The sequence below is a fragment of the Gavialis gangeticus genome, unplaced genomic scaffold, assembly GCF_001723915.1.
Source record: "Gavialis gangeticus isolate Ggan-Ray unplaced genomic scaffold, GavGan_comp1, whole genome shotgun sequence".
In the NCBI taxonomy this organism is placed as follows: Eukaryota; Metazoa; Chordata; order Crocodylia; family Gavialidae; genus Gavialis; species Gavialis gangeticus.
In genome coordinates, this window is record NW_017729024.1 from 120,260,657 (window position 1) to 120,267,065 (window position 6,409).

At 39.5% G+C, this 6,409-nt stretch overlaps 1 protein-coding gene across 2 annotated transcripts in view; it reads right to left on the bottom strand.

Moving 5' to 3' along the window:
* The window catches only part of JAK2 (Janus kinase 2), a 149,272-nt gene extending 144,671 nt beyond the window's left edge, over positions 1–4,601 (bottom strand). For both annotated transcript variants that reach the window (XM_019517622.1, XM_019517620.1), the window contains exon 1: positions 4,468–4,601. The gene's annotated coding sequence lies outside the window, so the exon portion shown is untranslated. The remainder of the gene's footprint in view (positions 1–4,467) is intronic.
* Positions 4,602–6,409: the final 1,808 nt, after the last annotated feature.

The window sequence follows — 6,409 nt, forward strand, 5'->3', positions numbered from 1 at the left end:
TCTGTCTAGGTCCATTCCGACTCATTGATTCTATGATTCAGTGCTAGCCCTGAGACAGGTAATTCATGCTAGCTGTTAAAAGCAAGGCAGCAGCTGCTGCTGACACCCTCTGTCTCTGTGGGGGTGAACACTGGGATTGCATGCTCAGAATCCAGTTAGCTGGCTGGAATGGTGAGGCAGCATTTTGCCAGGGCATACAGATATGGTCACAGAGTCACATACACAGGCATCCTGCACTCTTTGACAAAGTTCAGATAAGCAGCACATTCCTTGTCGTGCTCTTTCCCCCATCCAGATATTGATTTCACTAGCTGAGGGTTACAACTCTGGAACAGGGACCTGGCTGTGGTCCAAAATACAAAGAGCACTAAATAAAAGAAGCCAGCTGGTTGTTTGAACAATGGTGGCAGTGATGAGTCACATGTGTAGTACTGGTGGCATGGTGGCAGTAATGAGTCACACCTGTAGTACTGGTTAAGCTTCATAGCTACTGCCTGAAACACGTCCCTTCCCTGCTGGTTTGCATGATGGCAGCTTGACAGTTCTTGCGATGCCATGTCTTTAACCCAATTTATCAAATCCATCAGCTTGTTGCATGTGTGATGGATTGAAGCCTACTGGGTTTCTAACCACATTAGGAGCTCCATGAACCAGGCTGCATTTTCTGCCACAAACTTAACTTAATCATGAATGTCTCCCTGTTACAGGAGATTGGGTAGCTTAAGCATGCACTGTGTGCTGGGTGTGATTTCCAGCTCCTCGCGCACAAACTGCTGGTATTACTGCATATGCTTGGCATGGTAATGGATCGCTCTGAATCACAAATCCCACCTTATGACCACAGGCTCAGTGGCATGGTCGCATGTGATTCGACTGGAGAGGGACTTCCTGTACTGGAACTTATGGCCTGGACAGTGCTTGAAGTCTTTCTTGAAGGAGGACACCAAGTTATCCACATCAGGGAACTGAGTGCGCCAAATGTAACTTACTAAAGACAGAATGTGCACTTTGCAGGTGACATTAACTGTGCTGGGCATCATACCACAGAGCACATGAGAAAAAGTCTGGCACATATACGTGGCACAATCTGACACAAATGCTGAGATCTTATTAAATTATAAGCCACAGTTGACAACTACCTTCATTACAGCCTGAGCGACACTAGAAAAATTGACAGATGTGAGGTGGACTGGCTCTGTTTGACAAGCAAGCAGGTGCTGGTCTGTCCAGCTCCCAGGTAAAAATAAAATGTTCAGCACATAGTTATCTTGAGGGTCGGTGGCTTCACCGGCCACAATGGAGAAGGATTCATATTCTGCCAATGAGACTTAATGACCTATACACATGAAGAAATCACTGCCGGGAGACAGTCTAGACAAAGCTTGCTCACACACGGAAAACTGCCAGCATTCAGAACGTTTTCATTCAGGTAGTCCCTTAATTTAGAGTGATCAGGTTTCTCCAGTGGGATGCTTGCTGCAGTGAAAGCCTGCACATGGGAAAATGTCAGACTGCTTTCCGTGGTTCTTTTAAAGAGCTAAGACACAGTCACTTGCTTCTTGCTTGGACCTTCACGCTGCAGCAGCCTTTTGCTTCATGTGTGCCTTGAACTCTAAGTGTTGTTTCGTACCGGTTTTCCTCAACACATCCAGAGACACGCTGCAAGTGGTACAAAACAGTCTTCCTCTATCTGCGTGCATGGCTACAGCCTTGCATGGTCCAGAGCTGAAACATAGTTAGCCTTCTTGGAGGATTTATTCTCACTATTTATCCTGTTCAATCCTCCTCAAGCTGCAGCAGTATGCCTCTAGCTGTTTAAAAGATGGTGCTGAAACCCTGTGACTTCCCTGACTAGCCCCGTACTTGTGCCTGTACTAAGCCAATATCACAGGTTCAACCACTCATTTGCTCCCTATAACCCCCTCCCCTCTGGTGATTCAGGGCTGCAGGGCTTCCTGCCTTTTTCTCTGCTTGCTGGTAAGTTTGTTTTTGCTTTTTTGCAGTGAGCCCATCAAAATCGCAAAGCCTACCGGTTTTCACGAAAAACACCTGATTTTGCATTTTCTGAGAAAAACACAAAATCACAATTTCAGTAGGTCCCTACTTATGCTTTGTAATGCACTGTTGACAATATTCTAAATTCAACCTATGTCTGCACATTTTAGAACAGTAAGAAGCAATTTTCTCATTGGCACAATTCATTTTTTGCCATAATATGCAGCTGAAATGTGTCTGTTAGGAAAAAAAATCCTTGATAAAAGCAAAGAAGAGAACCTGAGCAAGAAGGCTCTTTTAATATAAATTGTTTGTTTATGTGACAGGAAGAAGTACATCTCCAACTGTCACGTACGAGTTCTGGAAACTGAAAATTATGTGGCTTAGAGTCTGTTCTCTGGAACAACTTGCCTTCAGTTTGAAAGTCAGTTTTAATTCTAAGCCAAATTAAATTAATTCCATTTAAAAGCAGCATTCTTTTTTGCTCACAGAAAAGAAGCATTTCTTGCTCTACAGAACAATGAACAATACAGGGATGGTATAAAAACATGGATAATATGCACGTGACCATGTTAGTCAACACCGAAATTGAGTCATATTAAGTGTAAAACCAGTTTCTTCCCCTTCCCCTCCTTACTTGTTGCCAAAAAAGTATGCTTTTCAACTTTTACAATTCACATACCAATCCTGTAAAACAGATAAGAACGGTATACCTTCACTTTCATGTAACAATCACTTAAGATCTTCATCAGGAAAAAAGGTGCTGTGCACTTCAGGCAAATCCAGAATAGAATCTAAACATATGAATAGCTCCACTGAAACCAATGAAACTAAGCATATTATTATTATTGTTGTTGTTGCTATTATTAAAGGTAAGAACATGTTTAAGTGATTGAGGGAAATTTAATATGTAGGAAACTGTTTTTGAAAAGAGAATTTTGCAGAGTCAATATGGATATATAACACTTCTTCTTACTATAAGTTTAGTGGCCACTTGAGTCAGTGGAAATATTAATTTATTAAAAAAATAAAATTCCACAAGGCATTCACACTCAGCACATTACTAAAACAACTAATAGAGCACAGTATTCAGCTGCATCAGTTATATATTGCTTGTTAGGAATCCATGTGCTTAAATTAAGCTGCAACTTTATGGTAAAGATCATTAGTTATTTGTGCCATAAATTTCATGTACAGTAAATATATTAGTAAAATGTTACTACATTTCTTTTTTCCTAAGGACTCAAACAATGAGTCTAAATAGGGTCCCAGAAGGCAGAGCACTAAATAGAAGTCAGAAACCTTCTACATTGACAAGCACGTCTTCTTTTACCTCCAAAATCAGAGGATTATGAAAATAAAAATAAATATATAACACATGTACTTCTCACCTAATTAAGATTAGCAGCTGCTCATCTTAAAATTTCAAACTGCTGCACTGATATGGTTTTAAAAAGCATGAAGACACTACACTTGTTTAAGTTACCAATATGGAATCAAAATCCTCCAGTAATTATCAAAAATCTGCATGCTTGAGCATTGGTATCAATGTATATAAAAGGAACCTGAAAATAACTTATGCCTTGTAAGGTAAGAATAATTTATTCTTCAAATTGCCTTCTACATAGATATGACTGATGGATACACTATACTAAAGACACTTTTACTTCCATGCCACAACTCTTTTTCTAACTACATCCAAAATGCAACCAAGCTACTAAGTTATTCACTTTTTCTTATACTTCAAGCCTCAGTCATTTTTTTCTATCCAAGATATAAACCACCTCTTAAAGTTGCAATAGAATTTGGCACTACCAGTTTATCTTTTCTATTGACCATATTTGAGCAAACAGATTGTGATTGTATATGAACTTCAGACTCTCAGAATAATACTTGTGGAATCACTAAAAATGAAACAATCCTACCTTGGATTTTCAAAGGACTCCAAAGGGGCCACAGTGCCCAATCCAACTGAAATTCACTAGGATTCAACTATTTACCTCCTCCTCTGTTCACATTTCAGCCCAGATTTAAAATAATACAGCAGTTCTGATTCATACCAATAAGTAAGAAATTCAATGCAATGGTCATGGTCTTTAAATTAACAAGTAACCTCATAAGAAAAAATGCAAAATTTAAAAGAGTTTTTCAGCCATTTACTTGACAGTTTGACCTACTTTTGTGATCACAACAACAAACCTAATCACTGTATTCATATACCTATAATTTTCCATGATATCTTTTAGGCTGATGTCATTCTTTGTTAATCTTTTTGAAAGGGAATCTTTTTGAAAACTGTGATCAAAAATCATTTCAGCCATACTGAAATTTTCAAAAGTCAGAAAAATATATTTATATGGTTGGGGTAAAAACATGAACAGCAAATCCATGAACAGTGAATTATTAGATTACAGAATGAGCAAAGAATAAAAGTCACTGAGACTACAGAAAGCTCTCCCAAATACACAGTACCTCCTGGGATCGCGTTTCTCTAATCGTTTCTTGCTTCTGACACTCATACACTAGCAGGCCCCAAACTGATTACATTTGGAGTTCAGCAGCAGAAAGAAGTGAACACAGAACAAGACTCTTAAACAAGAAAAAATAAAATATTTCTAAGTCAGAAAAAAGAACTCCTAAGTTTTAGAACTAATCATTACAAAACCTTAAAGATAATTCACAATGACCATACACAGGGCACATCTACATGAGAAGCTTTACTGCACAGTAGAGAAAATTACTGTGAAGTGTTACTGTCTACATGTGCAAATGCTTACTCGGCAGTTAATTTGCTACCTGCAAATTCAAGTAACAAATTAATTGCCAAATAATTACTGAGCAGTAAGGCAGGTATAGACGGCTGACTGGGACTTGTCCCTCCCCCGCAGCTCTTTCCAAGTCCCCTGCCCCCGATCAGGGAGCCAGGTCGGGTCAAGGGGCATTGACCCCACCTGGGCTCTGCCACTGGAGCCTGCCCTGGCAAGAGGCAGCTCCCAGGGGCAGGGAGCAATCTTCCAGCCCCCACCAGGAGACAGCTGTCTCCCAACCCCGTGCTCTCTGCCAGACTCTGGACTAGCACAGAGGGGGAGCCTAGGGCTCCCTATGGCTACTGTGGGACCCAAGGTAGGGGTAGACCGCTGCCAGGAGCAGAAAATCTGCTCCCAAATGAGCGCACAGCAGTATTTGCACATGTAGAAGTACCCACAGAGCCATAAATGGCTGTAATGCATTGAAGACTAGGCATTAGGAACATTTTTCAAGCAGTTTTCTCTTTTTATAGAGGAGTCTCACCCACTTGTGAAGTGCTTGGACACAAGTGGATTTTCTTTCTTCTGTGACAATGAAGTATTATACTATCCATATAAACAGGATTGTGGATGCAAATTGTCTCTTTTTACTATTTACAGTATTCCTGCTGACTTCAAAGGACTGAGGTCCAGCAAAGCTCTGAATTCCTCTGCCTCAGACTCCCTACACCACTGCCCACCTCAAGACTTCAAGAAGGGTTCAGGGTGTAAAAATCTAAGCATCAGTTGAGGATATTTCAAGATGTGTAAGTATTTTCCTCTCCAAACAGCAGAAAATGACTTGCTCAAAATAACATTTCCAAGAAAGGGCTAGGTATGGTTCAATAAATAACAAAGGCAGCCAACTTCTCAGGAAGTACCTTTTGACTGCATCAGGAATAACCAATAGGGCTGTTACTATTAAAAAGAATTATACTGCTATATAAACCAGTTTAGATTTATGTAGCTAACAATGAGTCACATAAATTACTCATACATATTTGCCAATCTCCTCTGCACAGTACAGCATAAAAGAGCAAGTTAAATTAATTGCAGTTCCACAAGGCTTTGAACTATAACAACATAAAAATTAACAGAATCCAAAGCAAAGCAAGCTGTACAACCAGACTCAGTTAAATTAAGGAAGCTAACTGGCAAGATGGCTTTACAAAAATAGGCAGGCTAACCACCTAACACATTTTTTTTTCAGTTGGAGACTTAAAAGAAACATGATTATGTTAAACTAGGTAGGAAGATTAGAAGATATGTTTTGCTAATGACTGTTCTGAACTCTTACTGTTTATATTTGCAAAAAGAAATTAATTTCTGAAAGGAGTGTCACAGATTCACCACAAAGCAAAACTGGTCTACAGATTCAGTGTGTAGCATGCATAAGTTTTCTCCTCAATTAGATTTACTTTTGTGGTGTTTAGTGTTTGTAACTACAGCGAAGCTGGTTTCAATTTTGTCATTTCTGTATCTATACGTATTTGGTATAAAGGCAATATTAATTTATCTTTACAGTAAAGATAAGGTTGTTTTAGTGAGACAGCAATTTACTTAAATGGCTCTCACCTATTCATACTCTAAAGACGTAATGGCTGAGAACTGACAGAATTGTGCTGACT